Raw genomic sequence first — 21734 nt, 5'->3', positions numbered from 1 at the left:
GGACCTTCTGTGTTTAACTGAAACCTGGCACAAACAAAACGATGGACTCCTGTTCAACCAACTAGTTCCTCCTGGATATGGTTTGTTTGACCTTCCGCGTCTTTCAGGCAGAGGCGGGGGCATCATTGTTATTTACAACCTTTTTTACAGTCTAAGTCCTATAGCTATACCTCCTCCCTCTTCTTTTGAGTGTCTTGCTTTAAATGTTTCTATCCCCCAATCTACTATTATTGCCACAGTTTACAGACCACCCAAACCCAGTGGAGTCTTCTTAGGTGAGTTTGGTGATTTTCTCTCATTCTTATCCCTTAAATTTAAAAGGATCCTTATTCTAGGGGACTTTAATATACACATTGATTCAACCTCTTCCAGTCTGGCTAAAGACTTCCTTTCTCTTTTGGGATGCTTTGACCTTACTCAGTTTGTTTGTACCCCTACACATAACTAAGGACACACCTTAGATCTAATTATTGCAAATGACGCCTTTGTTTCCCACTGCTCTCCCCTTTATCTAGGCCTCTCTGACCACTTAGCCATTCTCTTCAATCTGGAATTACCTGTTTCTAACACCTCCCCCTCACGCTCTGTAAATTTCCGCAACTGGCGATCAATTGATCACCCAAGGTTTGCAAATTCTGTTCTGTCCTCCTTATCCTGTTTCTCTTCCTCTGACCCTCTAGAGGACAAAATACAGTTACTTGACAATGCTCTTTTATCTACCCTCGACACCTTTGCTCCTTTAAAAACTCGAACCATCTCCTTCTCTCGCCCTGCCCCCTGGTACAATGACCATCTGCGTTTCATGAAGGCAGCCTCTCGCAAACTTGAGCGTAGGTGGCGTCTTTCCGGCCTAAATGTACATTATCAGGCCTGGAAATATTACTTATCTGATTATAAGGTTACTATAGAGTCTGCTAGATCCACCTACTTCTCTCACATCATTGAAAATCACCAAAACAATCCCAGACATCTTTTCTCCACCATCAACAGACTGCTCAAGCCAAACTGCCCTACCACATTACCTGCCTCATCACAACTTTGCAACACATTCTTAGATTTCTTTAGTTCTAAGATTGACAACATCCGGCATCACATTCTCTGCACTACGGATATAATTTCCATACCTCCTCCCTCCTCATCCAACTTCTCTGGTTCCCGTCTCTCCAGCTTCTCTCTTCTTGACTCAGCATCCCTAAACAAACTAGTTACGCGCATGAAACCCACCACATCTATTTTAGATCCCATTCCCACCACTTTATTCCAGTCCTGTTTCTCTTCTCTCTGTCCCATTGTCCTCAATATAATACATGAATCCTTGAGCACCGGCATTGTACCAACGGTCCTCAAAACTGCTGCTATTACCCCCGTGCCAAAGAAGCCTAACATGGCTCTCGACAATCTTAACAACTTTGCCCCATCTCCAACTTACCCTTTCTCTCTAAAATTCTAGAACGTGCTGTCACACTTCAGTTACATAACCACCTCATGACAAACAACCTTTTCGAACCCCTCCAATCTGGCTTCCGTCAACTTCACAGCACAGAAACCGCCCTAGTCAAAGTCACCAACGATCTCCTAATAGCTTCTGATTCTGGTTCTCTTTCCATACTCATCCTTCTTGATCTCAGTGCTGCCTTTGACACTGTTGACCATAACATCTTACTTTCTCGTCTCGAGACTGTGTTTGGAGTCTCTGACACTGCCCTCAAATGGTTTAAGTCTTACCTCACTGATCGCTGTCACTTTGTCTCTCAATGGGTATAGGTCTGAAATTGGTCTTGTCAAGTCTGGTGTCCCCCAGGGCTCAATACTGGGCCCCTTGCTCTTCAGCATTTACATGTTTCCACTTGGTCAGCTTTTAAGATCACATGGCCTCAGCTTTCATTTTTACGCTGACAATACTCAAATATACATCCATACCAAACCCGACACTGATGTGGCTGTCTCTATTCTATCTAATTGCATCTCTGACATAAAAATTTGGATGACTCAAAACTTCCTTCATCTTAACTGTGACAAGACTGAAGTCATGCTTATTGGTACCCCCCATCAACTTCGTAAAGCCAGTCCTGTAACCCTGTCTGTAGATGGGTCTGTACTTGAGCTTCAATCAAAATTGAAAAACCTTGGGGTTATATTCGATTCTGGCTTAACATTCGACCCACATGTACAGCATACTGTCAAAACATCTTTTTTTCACCTTAGAAATATCGCAAGACTACGCCCTATGCTATCATTAACTGTGGCTGAAAAGCTGATCAACATATTTGTATTCTCTCGAATTGACTACTGCAATGCTCTACTCCCTGGGGTATCTAAATCTACTCTGAACAAGCTGCAGTATGTCCAAAATTCAGCAGCCAGAATCCTGACCAGGTCTAGTGCAAGTGTTCACATTACTCCTATCCTGGAGTCCTTGCACTGGCTTCTGGTCAAATTCAGCGTAGACTTTAAAATCCTCATGCTCACCTATAAGGCTTTACATGGCTTGGCACCTAAATACCTGTCTGAACTTTTATCGCCCTACTCCCCACCTCGCAACCTCCGCTCTTCAAATTCTGCCCTCCTTACTGTCCCCCAAGCCCGTCTACATTGTATGGGCGACAGGGCCTTCTCCTGCTATGCCCCCAAGCTCTGGAACTCTTTGCCCAAGGATATTAGAGAGTCACCTTCTCTAAACTCCTTCAAATCCAGACTCAAAACCTTCTTCTTCAGAAAAGCCTTTACTTAACTGGTTCCATTCTTCACCCCTCTGCTCTTCTTAATACCACCTTCCACGGTCTCCTCTATTGTTATTGTTGTATTGTTGTAATTATAATTGTGTCCTATCTTGTGAAATCTTCTTATTTATTGTTGTAGTCTTCTTATTTATTGTTATTGTCATCCTGTAAAGCGCTTTGAGAAGCCACCTTTAGAGGCGCTATATAAAATAAAGTTTATAATTATATAATTATAACAGGATGTGCATTCATTAATTCTGCTTAAAAAAGCCTTTCCTGATTTCTCTAGTTCCTAGTTTCTCTATGTTCCCTTTAAAATAAACTTTTCTTCCACAATGCCGTGTATTACATGGCCCGTAGGGAAACAAAAAAGTGGAAAAGCTACGGTCTTTCTTGTTGGAAGCTAGCAACTATCTGGTGTCCAGTGTTCTTTAAACTTCTTTAAGATTAAATTCTTATATTATTCTTAATAGTTGTATCAGGCAGATTACACTTTCCTCCTGCTCTCAGTAACAGACTGTTCGTTTACCGATTTCATCTTTACACCTCTTCCCACTGATCTCTCACTGTTCGGATACTCTTTCTCACCTGCCCTGCCCTTTGTTCTCCTGTGATTTACTGTTTATTCCGGCTACGTCCACTCCTTCCCTCACACCTAAAGAAGACTGTTTAACATTTCTTTATGTGGTTCATAGTGCAATTAACCTTTGCACTGCTTTGAAGAAGGAGGCGCTCTTTTCCTCTAGTTTAACAGTCTGTCCAGAAACAAAACATTCCTAGACAAGAGTGTGGTGTTACTTTTTGTCAATTAAAAAATGTCTGTCTGTCTGTCTGTCTGTCTGTCTCTCTCTCTCTCTCTCTCTCTCTCTCTGCGGGCGCGGGGGGGTGCTGTAAAAGCTGTACAGAAAAATAAAGTGCCCTTTTTCATTCAACGAGTCTCTGAGTCACTGTGTCTGCCCTATATAATAATGCCACAATATTATAAACGCCCCTTAGGCTGGGCAATTGAATTTTTTAATTTAAAGAAAATAAAAAATGAGATGTAATGATGTGTTCCTGCTTAACTTAGAAATTGCATGACTTTAAAAGCGATAAAAACAGGTGTCGATAGTTAATAACCACTTTTTGTGCATGAGAAACAATTCAGACAGGTCAGGCGGGAGGGTGAGTTGTGAAACTGTTACCCGTTCTGGATAAAGCGATTAGAAAATATATGGATTTACACCTTTTCTAATTTTAATGCGATACGGAAGACATTATTCATAAAAAATGATCTTGTACGGTCTGTAAACTGAAAATGTATGAAAGAGACACATTGCGTATCGCCTTCTTTTTACACTTGGAAGAACTTTCCAATATTAATGTGATAGTGAAGATATTATTAATAACCTTTTAAATCTGAAGGGAGATCTAAAGGGATCCATAAGGTACAGGTTCCTGCTAGATTTTCAGAGGGAAAGACAGTGACGTCACCGCGCAGGCAAGCAGACACCCTCTAATGTCAGGCGTATGCGTTAAATATATTTAGATCTTTGAGTTAATATCGTTATTGATTTCTTTAGGTCTCCCTTCAATTTTAAAAGATTAAAAAATAATACAGATGCAGCCAAAATGGGTGGGGTATTTCGCGGTATACCCCGGTGGGCGTGTCGCATCAAAACGCAGTATCAAGCAGTATCACGCGGTGTATCGCGTCATTTGACGTCATACCGGAAGGTATCCGGAATCACCTTGTAAAACCGCCAGGAGGAGCCAATAGAGCTTAACCTCTCATGTACAGCATTTGAGCTTTTAAATTTAAACTGTGTATTACAGCATGTTAATCATCAGTCATTAAAACGTTGGTATATTTTATGAAAGCAAGATTGCTCAGTTGGGCAAAAGTATACAACCTAACTTTATCATAAATATTTTAATTATGCAGAAATATTTTATGCATCAAAGCCTTTACCGAAGATATTACTCATATTATTAATAATGAATGACCTTGGACAAGCTGTAAACTCAAAGTATTACGCTGGTCCACATTATTTGTAACCGTCATTTTAAATGAAAAGACTTTATTTTTTCATCGACAAAAAGTAACAACACAGCATTCCATTGATCTAACTAACAAGGACGGGACATTAGCTAGCCAATATGATAAAGGAATAAATTACTTTTTTTGTTTATTTCTTTAGCACATTTATTTGAACATTTCCATCGATTGTACAAGCACTGAAAAACTGTCCAATCCCTAGTTCGTCAGGCATTTTCTTTTAGTATAACAGACACAAAAACTCCCTTGCTTTTAACAGAGCATTTCATAATTTCTAACAACGAAAATTATTTAAACTGCGACACTTATCATTCAACCAGAGCTCAAAATATCACAAGGATCCTCAAGAGCACAACAAAGACTGTTTTAAAAGATTCTTGTACCAGATACATGAGAATCCAAACTTTTTTATCTACGTCTTTAAAATTTATCACACAGTAACAAGTCAAATTTCAGTGGCATCCGTATACCAGAGATTATGGTACCGCTTCAGAAGGATGTCAGCCAGTCAGATTCCAGGACCGGAATTATCTGTTTTATAATCGAGAATATGTAAGCACATATCTAAATAAATTAATCATGATATGAATTTAAGGATCTAAATTCCCAACTCTATGTATCTATATAGCTGGTAGTATGACTGTATTTCACTTTCTTTGTAAACACGTTTTGTTAACACCCGAATCGCAGGTGGATTCTGTTTTTTGGTCTGTTATGGTCTGTAGCTCAAATCCTGCTTAACTAAAAATTAGACGCGAGAAGAGTATTGTTGGACAATGTTGTGAGGCTCTGGCGGAATTTCTCTGTAAACTGAACAGTTATAGAGGAGACAGGTTGTGTATCGCTTCTTTTGACACTTGTAAAAAAAAACATTCCAATGTTAATGCGACAGGGAAGATAATGTGGTGTATTGTTCGTTAGTGAAAAGATTTAATCATTTAATCTCTTTACTGTGGACATTTTAATCCGCTTAGTATTGAATATTTATATGGAATTTTACCACTAAAGGGAAATTTTAGTGGCTAAGCATAAAATGCAGAGGAGCATAACGAAGGTTATAAAGGTCATAAATGATATTAATTTAGGAACATAAACATATTATGTAAACTGTATGTTGCGGTTATTGGTATTTTAAAGAAAAAATACACACCAATACTCAATTTCTCCTAAAGTATATTGACATTTTTTATATTTCAAAATAACACATGTTCGTACTGTATCTACAGTACACAGCGGTACCGCAGGTTGAACTGTAGGGCGCAAATCCACCCGAACCCAAAAGCCCAACATATTAATGTGCATTCGCCTGACGCTGCGTGGTTTTCATCACTCTCTGCGGGAGTAGTTTTTAATTCAGTTTGAATTATAACTGTACGTACTGTCTTCGTATTTGGCCAGGGCTTTAAAGAGAGGGCGTGCCAAAATGTTTCGGTGCCGTCGTCTGCGCTTTAAAGGTACCCCTGTCGCGGAAGAATTTGACCTTGGAACGTTCACCCAGCGTAATTATTGTTTCATTGCACTTTGACAGATTGTCTCTAAATCAATTGTTGTCAGAATATCCCCACCTCCAAACAAGAACAAAATTGCAACTATTTTATTAACTGGCTGTTTCAGTAACCTAAAGTATATATCTAAAGTAATAATTTAACAATATATGTAAATGTTTTAAGATATGTTTATGTTGTGAATGTCTGTAGATTGTATCTTATTTTTAGTTTTTGTTTTGTTTCAAATGGCCTTGCAGATCAGATACTGTATCAAGGAACAAAACAATTATCACGCCCGGCTCCTCAATGGAATCGCTTTAACATGCTAATGCATTGGTGTAACACTCTGTGTCTACAGTACATTGTGAACAAACCGGTTTCACAGGTACTTTCAACCCCCAACCAATGTTGTTTCATCGGTTGTTATCCTGTAAAGCGCTTTGAGGAGCCACCTTTAAAGGCGCTATATAAAATAAAGTTTATTATTATTATTAATATTGATTATATTTTTCCTCCCAGAACTTGTAAATTGCTGTTGTTGTTATTGCTGTTATCCTGTAAAGCGCTTTGAGAAGCATACTGTCCAGCATATTGTATTTCATTGCATTTTGACAGATCGTCTTATAATCACTTGTTGTTAGAATGTCTCCCAAGAGGATATTCCCCCCAAGAGGCCAGGCGCTGGATCCCCGGGGACTCTGGAGGCCGTTGGGAAACGGGAGCGGGGTGGCCTAAAGGGGGGAAGGCCGCCCTTGAGCGACGCTACCCCCGCTCCGGAAAGCCAAAAAGAGTGCTTCACCCCGCCTGCTGTGGGAAGGGTTGGCCACAGCCGGGGCTTATTTCTTCCCTGCCTCATCGAGGGCAGACCCTGCCAGGCCCTCGTCGACATTGGTTCGACCATCACCCTGCTGCAGCCTGGTGTCCTACCGGGCACCAAGGCAGCCGGACCCCCAGGGCACTCACCGTGCACTTTGGGGCTGCGAGGGTGAAACACCCCTTCTACCTTGCCCCAGTCCGCGAGGAATGTATCCTGGGGTTAGACTGGTTGCAGCAAGTGGGTGGTTGCCTTGACCTGGGCGTGAGGGACAGGGTGCTGCGCCGGGGGTGGCGGGTGCCCTCCAGCGGCGAGGTCAATTTTACAAGTCCTGGGAGGAAGAATATCATCAATATTAATAATAATAATAAACTTTATTTTATATAGCACCTTTAAAGGTGGCTTTTTTAAAAAAAAACTTTTTTTAAATGCATTTGCATTTGCACACAGAGCAGTGTTTACTTGAACATGGAGATGCCAAACTGAATAATTCCTCCACACAACCATTGCAGCGGAATTTGCATCATTTGGCAGGCCTATGATTCATACAAGTGGTGGTGGATTTGGAGACAAAATGTATTAACATTGGGTTGCTGTAAGTGGAGCACTAATAAGCCCAAAGCTTTACTTATTATTTTACAAAAGAATGCACCTGATAAGCTGGACAGTATGCTTCTAAAAGCGCTATACAGGATAACAACAACAATAACAACAGCAATTTACAAGTTCTGGGAGGAAAAATATGATCAATATTAATAATAATAATAATAATAATAATAATAAACTTTATTTTATATAGCGCCTTTAAAGGTGGCTCCTCAAAGCGCTTTACAGGATAACAACCGATGAAACAACATTGGTTGGGGGTTGAAAATACCTGTGAAACCGGTTTGTTCACAATGTACTGTAGACACAGAGTGTTACACCAACGCATTAGCATGTTAAAGCGATTCCATTGAGGAGCCGGGCGCGATAATTGTTTTGTTCCTTGATACAGTATCTGATCTGCAAGGCCATTTGAAACAAAACAAAAACTAAAAATAAGATAAAAATCTACAGACATTCACAACATAAACATATCTTAAAACATTTACATATATTGTTAAATTATTACTTTAGATATATACTTTAGGTTACTGAAACAGCCAGTTAATAAAATGGCCAAATACGAAGACAGTACATACAGTTATAATTCAAACTGAATTAAAAACTACTCCTATTTGACATTTTAGTTATGGAGGCGGAAAGACGCCCCCCATCTCTGGGTGCCTGAGTTGTCACCATCTTTAACACGTTCGAAAAAAAGTTCATCCCAGCTACAATACATTATTTTTAATATTTTTGTAGTAAGAGGGAGCAAAACATCAGTATTTACTGCTAGTAATTAGTGTACGATCTATAGTTGAAATCTGAGCCTAAATAAAAAGAAAAAGCATTTTCAGAGAGCAATTACGCTGTGTTTATGTAGAATAAGTGATTAGGTTTATGAGCATTCTAATTACTTATTCGTTTAAAATGCTATATAAAATAAATTTTATTATTAATTTGCTGGACAGAGTGGTGAACATTATTATGCATAAGACAAAGATAAAGATTTACGTTAAAAGACATTTAATTAAACACGGGTTTGTGATTTAAATGGGAATGGGGGTGACGGGAACTCTTAATCTAAATAAAAATAAAATAAATAAAAGAGGTTTCGATAGTTAAGAACCACTTTTTATGCACGAAACACGGGTGATTTTTCTTCCTCCTGATCAGTTTAGAAATCTGTGTACGCTGTAAGGTTTTTACTTCTTAATTAAACTTTTAAAATACACGTTTCGAATAGAAAGAAATCCTCTTCCTGGTACAGTATGTATAGCAGATCAACACGTCTTTTTTCACCATTCACCAGAATCACCATTCTGAAGCCCTACCGTAATCTCTGGTATAGGGAGACCCCAGAATTCTGTCCCATAGTTTAGATAGATGATAGATACTTTTATTGATCCCGTGAGGGAAATAAAATAAATCATTTTCATTTTAGGAAATTATTAAACGCTCGGTTAAAAGCAAAGGAGATTGTCTGTTATAGTGGACATAAAAACAAGAGTTTGCTGCGGTGTTATTGGAAACCTAAATTTAACAAAAAATTGCTGGCATTATATCCTAGAAGACACAGACCGGCGCCAGACCGGGAGAATGCCCGCAGCGTAAAAGAAAATGCCTGATGAACTAGGGATTGGACAGTTTCCAAGTGCTTGTACAATCGATGGAAATGTTCAAATAAATATGCAAAATAAATAAACAAAATAATCATTTATTTCTTTATCATATTGGCTAGCTAATGTCCTCTCTTTGCTAGTTAGTGGCTGTGTTTCTGCGTTGGGTAGCAACGGGTGACTATGTTCTCAGGCGGAAGATGTAAAGAGCTTAATTTTCGTGTTAAATTATTTTTTAAAATTAAAATTCATTCTATACAGCAATCGCATATTTGGGTACCGTTTCATAAAACTTTCATGCTTAAAATGTTTAGGGAGAAATGGAAGACTGGTGTGTATTTTTTCTTTAAACTACCAAGACCAGCCATACACAGTACAGTTTACATACAGTAATGTTTATGTTCCTAAATTAATATCGTTTATGACCTTCAGATGCGTTATGCTCCTCTTCTTTTTATGCTCAGCTACTAAAATTTCCCTTTAGTGGTAAAATTTCATATAAATATTCAATACTAAGCGGATTAAAATGTGCACAGTAAAGAGATTAAATGATTAAATCTTTTCACTACCGACCAATGCACCGCGAGTGCCCCTGTCGGTCATTTTGGCCAGCCAGTCACTTACCGCGGTGCCCTGCGGTGGCTTGTGGGTAGTTTCCCGTACCGTGCATTTTGAATGGCTGCATCTGTATCTTATGTAGCGGTTGGCTCTGGCTTTCCCATCTATGCCAATGCACTGCAAGTCCCCGTTACCCCCATTTTTATTTAAATCGCAAACGCGTGTTTAATTTAATGTCTTCATTGATTCAAAATCCGACAAGTGCAACGTAAATCATTATCTTTGTCTTCTAAGTATCTTAATAAACTTTCAGCATAGCTTTCTCCCCGTTTAGATTTATTTTTCTTGGGATCGTGGGATCAAACGTGGAAAGATTCGATTGTAATTGTTTTTTTTAAATACATTTTAGAAAAGTGAAATCTATACTAAAAAGCTGTATTTAATACTACTTGATAATTATATTAATAGAGATAAGAATTCAAGTTGATACTGTTTAGACTTTTAATTATTTTAAACTGTATTACAGCATCGTACACATTAGACAAGGCAGTATATTTTATAAAAGCAAGGTTGTTCAGTTGGACAGAATAAAGCAAGTATGATTTTAATGTTTGTAATCGCTATTCTCTAACATTATAATGTTAATGCGACACTGAAGATATTATTAATAACCTTTTAAATCTGAAGGGTGATCTAAAGGGATCCAGACGGCACAGGTTCCTGCAACTGCAGCGATTCAGAGGGAAAGTGTGACGCGGTATGTGATGTCACTGCGCAGGCGAGCAGACACCCTCTAATGTCAGGCGTATGTGTTAAATATATTTAGATATTTGAATTAATATCGTTATTGATTTCTTAAGCCTCACAACATTGTCCAATAATACTCTTCTTGTGTCTAATTTTTAGTTAAGCAGGATTTGAGCTACAGATAATAAAAAAGCAGGATTTACTTTTTTCACATATTGACTATATGATATGAGTAGCAGTTTGAAACTATTCGTTGTTATTGCTATTTTAGATTTTCAAAGAAATGTTTATTTGTTAAAAGAAAACTCATGGTGATAGCTGGATTTGAACACCCGACCTCAGCCTTATAAGGTGCTTACCCTGCTTTTTGAGTTGCATGATGAAGTAAGAATTTTTTTATCTGACTCAAAATTTGAGCTCTCAAATCATTTCAATGATTTTGAGTGGCTAGCTAAATTGGCTTATCTTGCGGACATTTTCAGTTACTTAAATGGACTCAGCCTTGGTCTTCAAGGTAAAGGAGTGATGATTTTTCACATCCAAAGTAAAATAGAATCCACAACAAAGAAACTGGAAATTTGGGACAAACGGATCGACCAGTCAAACTACAACTCATTAGAAAATTTCTCAGATTTTCTAACAAAAGAACAAATGCAGCTACCAGCCTCTGTCACAAAGTTAATTACAGAGCACCTGCAAAGTTGGAGGACCCAACTGCACATCTGCTTCCCGGGTCCAGATGTTTGGTTCAGCTGGATTGAAAATCCTTTTGTAAACCTATGCAAAGAGGACCTCGCAAGTTTGAGCGCAAAGGAAACAAGACAGCCTTGTAGACCTATCCTGTGACAGTGCTTTAAAATTGATTTTTTCACAGAAATTCTTAACAAATTTTTGGCATGTTACTGCTGAGGTATAGCGCTACCCTGTTTCAAAACAGTTGAGGACGGCCTGGTCCTTGTATGGGTTCTGGTCCTTGTTTTTATGGTCGGTCATGTGGGCCACAAGCTGTAATAGGTTGGGAACCTCTGTTTTGGAATATTGGGAGTAATATACTGTCAAATATATTTTAGAAGATATATGACAACGTCTCAAAATTAATTTTAGAACAAGTAAATTAAAGCAGTTTTTGTTTATAGCTATATAATTTCCAGAATATATATTTTATTTTAAAATACTATGTAGAATAAACTAACATATTTAAGAAGATAAAATGAAACAAATTACAGATTAAGAACTAAACTGTGTGTTACAAAAGAATGTAGTACTTTTTCACCAGTCAAAAATCTGCTTAACAACCCAAATTGAAGATAGCGGTGAGGTTCATCTGTGTAAATTCAAATCAGGACTACTTTGGTTTATTAAAATAGGTGAGTTTATTAGAAATTACATTAATACAATACATTAATACATTAATACAAAATTAGAAAAGTGCAATTGCTAAGGTATAGAACAGTGTTAATAAACTTGAATCCTAATTTGAGGCAAACTCTAATTCTAGTTAAGATAACTAAGATAATTAACTCTAATTAAGATAACTATTTTATGCTATCAAACATTGAACCCAAGCACAAGGTGAATGCAATCTATTCCTTTAACAGATGTGCAAATGAGTGAGGTTGGTATGTTCCTATTGCTTATATTCCAAATAGGGTAGAAGTAGGCATCACCTGATCCAGGGAAATTTGTTAGGCAAGGAGTGCTGTGACCCTGCTCTGGACCTGATCCAGTATTGCTGTGGAGCGCAAGTACAGATGCAGCCATTCAAAGTGCACAGTACAAATCCGTACTGCAGGCAACTCACTACGTCATAGCTCGGTACATGATTGGTTGGCCAAAATGACCGACGGGCACTCGTGGTGTGTTGGTCGGTCGTGGAAAGATTTAATCATTTAATGTCTTTACTGTGCACGTTAATCTGCTTAGTATTGAATATTTATATGGAATTTTACAACTAAAGGGAAATTTTAGTAGCTGAGCATAAAAAGAAGAGAAGCATAATGCATCTGAAGGTCATAAATAATATTAATTTAGGAACATAAACATATCATGTATACTGTATATTGCTGGTATTGGTATTTTAAAGAAAAAATACACACTAGTATTCCATTTCTCCCTAAACATTTTAAGCATCAAAGTCTTACATGTGGTTATTTCGGGAATGTTTTTACGCGCTCCTTCTGACCATATTACTGTACGTTTATATACTTTGTAAAAAGTTATCATTTTAACCTTTTCTGCGAATATGCTCGTTATTGGAGGAAACAAAGCATTCTTTCAGAATCTGATTAATAGGGAATATAATATGGAATCGCGAATCTAAAGAAATTAATAACAATATAATTATATTCATGCACTGTAACACAAACAGTAGTATATGTGTACGGCTGTTCCAGTGGTTGTTATGTGACTGTGTCAGTGGTGTGATTGTTTAAGTGACTGACTTATAAGCGAGAGGTCAGGTGTTCAAATCCAGCTATTGCCTCGAGTTTTCTTTTAACTTATTAAAAGAAATATCTCTTATTTAAAAAAAACAATTACAGTCTAATCTTTCCACGTTTGATCCAAGATCCCAAGAAAAATACATCTAAACGGGGAGAAAGCTATGCTGAAAGTTTATTAAGATACTTAGAAGACAAAGATAATGATTTACGTTGCATTTGTCAGATTTTGAATCAATAAAGACATTTAATTAAACATGCTTTTACGATTTAAATAAAAATGGGGGTAACGGGGACTTGCAGTGCATCGATATAGATGGAAAAGCCAGGGCCGACTGCCCTCGTGTCTCGAAATCTTGTGACTTTTGAAATTTACTGGGGGTTGAAAATACCTGTGAAATCGGTTTGTTTACAAACAATGCAGACAAAGAGACTCAGACAGTAGCAATAGCAAATAGCAATAGCAAAATTGCAATATTATGGACACTCTATTGACTTTTTTATATTTCTAAATATCACAACATGTTCGAATCTAAGTCATTTATTAATAACAACGGATAGTTTCAAACTGCTACTGATATCATTATCATCAATATGTGAAAAAAGTTCATCCTGTTTTTCTATGGTCTGTAGCTCAAATACTGCTTAACTAAAAATTAGACACAAGACGAGTATTATTGGACAATGCTGTGAGGCTAAAGAAATCAATAACAATATTAATTCAAAGATCTAAATATATTTAACGCATATGCCTGACATTAGAGGGTGCCTGCTCTTTGTGTATATTCTAATTGCAGTGGGGGCAGGGTGTGTGGGGACAGGTACCGGGGTAGCCTGAAGCTCAAAAACAATTTTGGCATGCCTGTAGCATTTTCACGAAACCTCCTAGAGTTGTGAGAACGCTTCCTTTGTGTATAAAGTACATTGTGAATGTTTTCACAGCCTTCACTTTGTCGTTTTTTGCCATTTTTTTGACCTCACACGAATATTCTTGTGTCCATATCTTTGCAAGGGAATCTGTGTGAATTTTAATACAAATTAAATGACCGCGGGCACTTTCCACCCCCTCTACTCTTCTCAGAGTAGAATAGGCTAACCTTCGGTGGATGTTTTGGGTTTTGCTTGTTCACATATCTCCCCTTTTTAATAAAACAACGTGGTTGAAAACTGTTCCAGAGCCACTGTTGTTTCATCAGTGAAAAGTACATCATAAAATGCCTCTCCCTGTTCAATCCATTGGAAAAAAGAAAAGCAGCATAAAGCGTCTGATGGTAAACGATATTAATTTAGGAACAGCATCAGAGATATTTTTTTAAGTGCACTGCATCGGAGAGAATACCATAGCGCGTTTTTTTTCACTCCCTAGCGCATTTTTTTTTTTTACTCCCTGGGGGAAGCGGACTTCCATAAGAATCAGTATAGCTTCTGCGAAATACATTTTTCCTGCATTAAAGTTTAACTTGTTCAAAGCGCCCTACATTACAAACTCCAAGTGTTTCATTTTGGCTGTGTTTATTTAACAGGCTGTAAAAACAGTAACAATGTACTTTGTACACACAGCAAGTGTTTTCGTAACTCTAGGAGGTTTCGTGAAAAAGCTACAGACGTGCCAAAATCATTCTCGAACTTCAAGCTAACTTTACTCCGGTAAACACCTGATCATCTACTCTAAAGATTTCAGTGCTTTGTGTATATTCTAATCGCAGTGGGGGCAGGGTGTGTGGGGACAGGTTACTGTTTTCACAGCCTTCACTGCTGTTCACAAGCCAATAGCATTTAAACCACACATTTCTTTTTTAAGCCATTTGTTTGACTGTGCTCAAGTATTCTTTTGTTCATATCTTTGGAAGGTAAACACAGAAAGTCTTCAAACCAAATGCATTTTAAAGACCACAACTTGTGAAAATGTTCACAGCTTGCACATAAAACTATCAGTGAGCTAATTCTCTTTTTTTAAACCTCTGGTTTTTCATAGATGCGTAATTATGCACTAGCTGGAATCTGAGGGGATCGCTGTGTACACATGTTCACAACGCGAGAAATACTGCTCAATACAGCTTCGTGCGAAAAACCTGTATATCACCATAGGAAGCATAACAGTGTAGCCTCCAATTACCCAGACTAGCACAGGAATAAAGCTTTGTTTGATTTCTGAAACCCTTTCTTTGTGTCCTGTTTTCATTCAGGTAAGGGTCAACTATATACACGATACTGCTGACAGCAGGAAAATTCCTATACTTTTTTCAGCAGCGTCTTAAAAAAAGCAGCCATGGTGTTCAAACTGATTTTTTTACACCGAAGACTGACACAGCTTCGCGATGTGAATCTGTTTTTCTAAGAAAACATGTGTCTGTGGGGGAAGGTGGAGTGTGTCTTTCATTGGAAGACTTGCCCTGTTCTAGTTTGAAAATACCTGTGAAACTGGTTTGTTTACAAACAATGTAGACACAGACTCAGACAGTGGAGTGAAATTTGGCACAGCCAGCACACCGGGGAGGGAGGGAGAGAGAGAGATGCGAAAACCGCGCAGTGCCAGGCGAATACACAATATTAATGCAGGGCTTTCAGGTGCACATGGATTTGTGCTCTACACCCTGCGGTACCACTGTGTACATACAGTATGAACATGTTGTGATATTTAGAAATATAAAAAATGTCAATATAATGCCAATAATATTTGCTATTTTAGTTTTTCAAAGAAATGTTTATTTATTAAAAGAAAATACATGGCGACAACTGGGTTTGAACACCCTACCTCAGGGTTCTAAATCAGTCACTTAAGCTGTCATGCCACCAAGGCAAATCATGTGACAACCACACACATAGCAATGGAAAGTCTCATACTACTGTTTGTGCAAAAGTACATGGATATAGTTATACCGTTATTCATTTCTTTAGATACGTGAATCCATATTATATTTCCTATTAATCAAATTCTAAAAGTATGTTTTTGTTTACTCCGATAATGAGCATATTTGCAGAAAAGGTTCAAACGATCACTTTTCACAAAGTATATAAACGTACAGTAATATGGTCAGAAGGAGCACGTAAAAACGTTTCCGAAATAACCACATGTAAGACTTTGATGCTTAAAATGTTTAGGGAGAAGTGGAATACTAGGGTGTATTTTTTCGTTAAACTACCAAGACCAGCCATATACTGTACAGTACAGTTTACATACAGTAATATGTTTATGTTCCTAAATTAATATATTTTAGGAGCATGTGAAAGGCATGGTGAATCAGAGATTCTCAAGAATTACTTTGTATGATTGGAAACGCATGCGTGATCGGATCAACGAAATGCTGTGGTGTTACTTTTTGTCAATGAAAAAATAAAGTATTTTCGTTTACAAAGACAGTTACAAAGAATGTGGACCAGGGTAATACTTTGAGTTTACAGCTTGTCCAGGGTCATTCATTATTAATACTATTAGTAATATCTTCGGTAAAGATTGATGCATAGGATATTTCTGCATAATTGAAATATTAATGATAAAGGTGGTAGGTTGTGTACTTTTGTCCAACTAAGTAATCTTGCTTTCATAAAATATACCAACTTTTTAATGTATAATGATTAACATGCTGTAATACACAGTTTAAATTTAAAAGTCTAAAGAGTATACAACTTAAATTCTTAATTGAATAAAGATTGTCCCTCAGCAGTGATTGGGATTCGAAACCAGATGTTTTCTGGCGACCGCTCAAATGCTGTACATGAGAGGTTAAGCTTTATTAGCTCCACCAGGCGGTAATTCCGGATACTATTATCTTACTGCTGTATATATGGTATGACACGATTTGTCATGTTATAATGCGACATTCGTTTTGAATGGCTGCATCTGTAGGTGGGCTGCTGGCTGGAGAGGGTGGAGCAACGTATCAGACTTTGCTTTCCTGGTCCAGTTGAGCTCTTTGCTACTTCTTCTCCTTTGTATGTTAGCTTCCTTGGGTCTTGACTTCCAATCCTCTTGAGCCTGACTTCCTGGACCTCACATGCCTAACTTCCAGTCCTTTGGGGCCTAAATTCCCCATGCCTAACTGTCAAGGTGTGGTTCTTGGCTTTCCTTATTTGTCTCAGACAACGACATTCCAAAGTCTTGTCTGCCAGGGTTCTGGTTGGCCAATTCAATTCTGTTACTTGCATATCTTTCCTTCAGGAATTTATATTGCTTCTATCAGGAAAGACATGAAAAAATGTCCAGTATTAGGGAAAACTCATAACTTCTGAGTAATACATACAAGTTTGATCATTAGAATTCTGAACTACTCATGTTTTGCCCATTCTTTTAAATAAAACAAACATGGCCAACTACATCCTGAAATAATTATGATGCCTTATATTGTATTTTAATTTAATATTTTGGATTTACACTTTCAAAAGGGAATGAAGTATGCAACGTGACAGTACATTCAGTACGTCATACAGTCTTTTATCAATATGGAACCAAGGATGCTACTTTATGGGGTCAAAATTCTGATTTGCTACACAAGCAATGGGAGGGGCTTGTATCCCATTTTACCACTAAAGTGGTGATTTTTCTAACTGGGACCCTCAAATGATGTGGATTTATCAGAATAATGTAGTCTAAATTCTGAATCCTTTTAATAATGACTATTGCAATCAGAATTATGACTGTTTCAACTGTTTTATTATAAGTTGTTCTTTAATTTAAGACCAAACAAGTGATATCTATGGACATTTGCTCGGACATCCCTTGATTCTTGAGGTGTAATGGTGTTGGCTATGTCTCTTTGCGGTATAACTTTATGATTTCTTCATTTAATATCGGTAGATTGCCAAAACCTGGTGTTTGCAGTACAAAGCATATATAAGGATGTTTGCTCAGTTTCTGGAGACTGCAGTTTACAAAAGGCCTTCTAAATTCATGGCCTTGTTTTTGGTGTTGGTGAATCTCTTCTCTTGACTTGAGGATCACCAGGCCTACTTTGTTCATGGCCAAATGGTTTTATTTGTATGTCTGTGCAACTTTCTCCCTGAGTGAGTGGTTCACAGTTCTTGTAGCCTTAGTGGAGCCACAAGAAACAAAAATCCACATTATTATGCAGACATGCAGACTTATTTGTTAGCAAGTACTGAGTACAAGTACATCCTAACATTAAATTACACCTCTTTATTTATTCATTTGTACTTCTGTAATCTCTGTTGAACTGTGATTTTGAATTGTGAATGATACAGATGCGGGCACTCAGAATATCATTTTCCCATAATACTGTATGGTACCTCTAATGTGGCGGATTATGTTATGTGTTTGTTATGTGTTTATGTGTATGTTATTGTGGAAATACACAAGAAGGGCATGGCGAACGTTGTAGCAAATTTTAGGAATTTTTCTGTAAGCTGAAGAGTTATAGAGGAGACATGTTTTGTCTTTTTTCTTTTCTTTACAGTGTGGAATTAAACTTCAACAAACAAACATTATGTTTGTTGCAAAGGGTGTTACATCCCGCTGTGTTTGTTACTTGGAATAGGCAGTTTTGCTTGGAGGATGGGGCTGAATTTAGAGTCTCCTGCTCTCTTCTTCTGTTCTTTAAAGCAACTTAACACAAGGCAATCAGCAATCAAATGGCTTGTTTTTTTCTTAGTACTGAAGAAACATTAAAATGACAGAATTCGGATGTTGGTGAAAAAAGAGCTGTTTATTACGCTTGCAAGCGGGAGAGTAGCTTACCAAAGCCAGTCTCCCCGAACGGTTATAAAGTTAGTCTTTTTATACAGTGTAACAAACAAAGTATTAGCACATACATCATATGATTTGCTAACTGTCGACCCAGTCCTTTCCGTTCTTATGCTGGTCTAACAGAAAAGACCTCCTTATAAGGCACTTTGCCAGAACTCAGCATTCACAAAACAGGATGTTACAAGTTCCCCATATATAATAATTACTTACACTTATATAGCGCTTTTCTGGACACTCCACTCAAAGTGCTTTACAGATAATGGGGTCTCCCCTCCACCACCACCAATGTGCAGCATCCACCTGGATGATGCAATGGCAGCTATAGTGCACCAGAACGCTCACCACACATCAGCTATCAGTGGGGAGGAGAGCAGAGTAATGAAGCCAATTCATAGATGGGGATTATTAGGAGGCTATGATTGGTAGGGCCAATGGGAAATTTGGCCAGGACACCGGGGTTACACCCTTACTCTTTTCGAGAAACACCCTGGGATTTTTAATGACCACAGAGAGTCAGGACCTCGGTTTTACGTCTCATCCGAAGGACGGCGCCCGTTTACAGTATAGTGTCCCCATCACTATACTGGGGCATTAGGACCCACATGGACTGCAGGGTGAGCACCCCCTGCTGGCCCCACTAACACCTCTTCCAGCAGCAACCTTAGTTTTTCCCCAGAGGTCTCCCATCCAGGTACTGACTAGGCTCACACCTGCTTAGCTTCAGTAGGTTGCCAGTTGTGAGTTGCAGGGTGATATGGCTGCTGCATTATATATGTAATGTGAAATCATGAACGGACAGCACTTGCTATGCGTTTCCTGCTGACAGGCAAAGAATATGCAGCTTAACCTTTAGGAGATACATTGTTAAAAGCATTTATTCTAGATTCTTCAGTACTGTAGATTTAAAACCTGAAGGCTACATTCCCGACAGATATTCACGGATATGTCGAGCCAATAGCATACAGTTAATTGAGGGTATACTATATAAATATATTGTATATACAGTAAATACAGCATGTCACCGTATGGTTTTAAAGACACTAAGGTACGGAATGTGTGAAATATATTTATTTGTATTGTACCAAATCATACCTCGGTCACAGTGGCCTACATTATGCCCTACGAGTGCTTAGTGAACAAGTTAAAGAATTTGATGCACATGTGTACGAAGGAAGTAGAATAACCTATCACAACCATCTAAATATATCAATGTCAATAAATTAATATCATTAATGACGCTCAGGAACTTATTGGCAGTGAATACTTAAAATTAAGAAGGTTCCCATTTCAGAAAAGTTATGATTGTTACACGAGGGTGAAATTGTGATTTGTTACCGGAAATATTTTTAACCAATGCAATTTCTACAGTAACACTAATCAGGAGAAAGTGCTGCTGCTGCAGTTCATAGCACCTTTTGCAATGACTGGATAGTTAACACTTCCAAACTGCTTTGTCAGTTTGTCTGGGGTTGGGGGGAGATTGGGCTTTCTCCCTGATATCTAATACTCTTCTCAGTACCGCTGAGGGCTTAAGTGATCGTGAAAGCAAAGTAAATATTTAATATGCTACGATATATAAAATTATTATTTTTTAAATTTTACTCAATAATTTAACATATAAAATGTAAAATAATAGTTGTATTTAATAATTTAAATAATAATACTCCCTCACACCTGATGATGAAGGCTCCACAGCCAAAACATTGTGTCTCTTTTCTTTTCCTTTCAGCATAGAATAAACCTTTGTTGTTCCTAACCTGTTCATTGCTGAAAATTAATCACAGCAGACCTTGGCGTAACATCTTCCTGGGGTTTTGGGATAAAGGACCTATATGCTCTTTGAATTTGTAATTCTATGCTGTCTTCTAGAGGGATTTCTGTCTTCAGACAGTTTCCTATGAAAGTGCGCATTGCACAACTTCAAGTTCTCTTTAATGCTGTAAATGTAAATGTTATTTTGCCTAGATCTTCCCCTTGACATAACCTCGACTTGCATTCCTTTCTGTTACCACAGTGCATGAAGCTCAGTGCCTTTCAGATCAACATTCATTGCTTTGAGCTCCTGAATGCATTTCTCCATTTCAGTTATCCTAGCACCTTTGTTCCATATATCTTTAATTGGATCTTATAGCTTCTGGTTTGTTGTTTTTCTAGATCAATGAGCTCTGCTTTGATATCTCTTTTGAATTAGTCTTTTAACTCATAAAGTTCCTTCATCATCTCTGTCTTTAGATCACATATTTCCTTACTGATTGCATAGATTGCCCAAAAGCTTTCACTCGTGTTTTTGGCCATTGCCATGTTCTTTCTCTGAGAAGCAGTTGTCGTCATGTTCTGTTCTCACATCAAGCTCTTCTTGTCCTTTCTGTCTTGGTAGACCATTTTGGGATTTTACCCCACTCATTTTTGGATTGTAAAATTAGCTAAGCTTGAAGAAAAAAGTTGAATTCTGTGAAGTTTTGCTCTAAATGCCTGAGAGCTGAAAAGTTATGCCATCATCTATTTCACCACATCACTAGAAGCTTTCTTATTATGTGTTTTCTCTGTTTTTGGCCCTAACTCTGAAGGCTTAAGTATTTTTAATTGCCTTTGTTCTATTACTTATTATTCATAAACATGTATCTTATTTTTTATATGAAATACCAGGACAGAACAGACAAGGTATATAAAAAATCCGACAGGTCAAACATTTACAATTATGCTGTTCTGAAATTACCCTAGTATTTCCACATCAAGTTATATCAGTCATGTCTTTTTATTGTTTTGTTGTGTAAAGTCATGATTTGTATTGATTCTGTTCACAGAAGGCTACTGTATATGTACCGGTTCCACTAGATCAAACATCCTGCCATGGAAGACATTATCCTGTGGCTAGGAGTTTACAGCCACCATTAAAACATATTTCTCAGTCTAAGATTTTATCAATCGGATTTAACTGCTATCTCTGATATGAGCGTCTGATTACTGATACATTTTATCTTCAGACCACTGTTTCTGCAACAGACGAGATTAGACTTGATTGGTTTA

General features: G+C 37.8%; 1 protein-coding gene across 1 annotated transcript in view; it reads left to right on the top strand.

Annotated features, from left to right (window-relative positions):
* The window catches only part of usta (uronyl 2-sulfotransferase a), a 215609-nt gene that overhangs the window by 170150 nt on the left and 23725 nt on the right, over positions 1–21734 (top strand). The window lies entirely within an intron of this gene.

This window comes from Atractosteus spatula, chromosome 2, assembly GCF_055471065.1.
Source record: "Atractosteus spatula isolate fAtrSpa1 chromosome 2, fAtrSpa1.hap1, whole genome shotgun sequence".
In the NCBI taxonomy this organism is placed as follows: domain Eukaryota; kingdom Metazoa; phylum Chordata; class Actinopteri; order Semionotiformes; family Lepisosteidae; genus Atractosteus; species Atractosteus spatula.
Note: the sequence above shows the minus strand (reverse complement) of the source record. Positions and strands in the feature narration are given on the sequence as shown.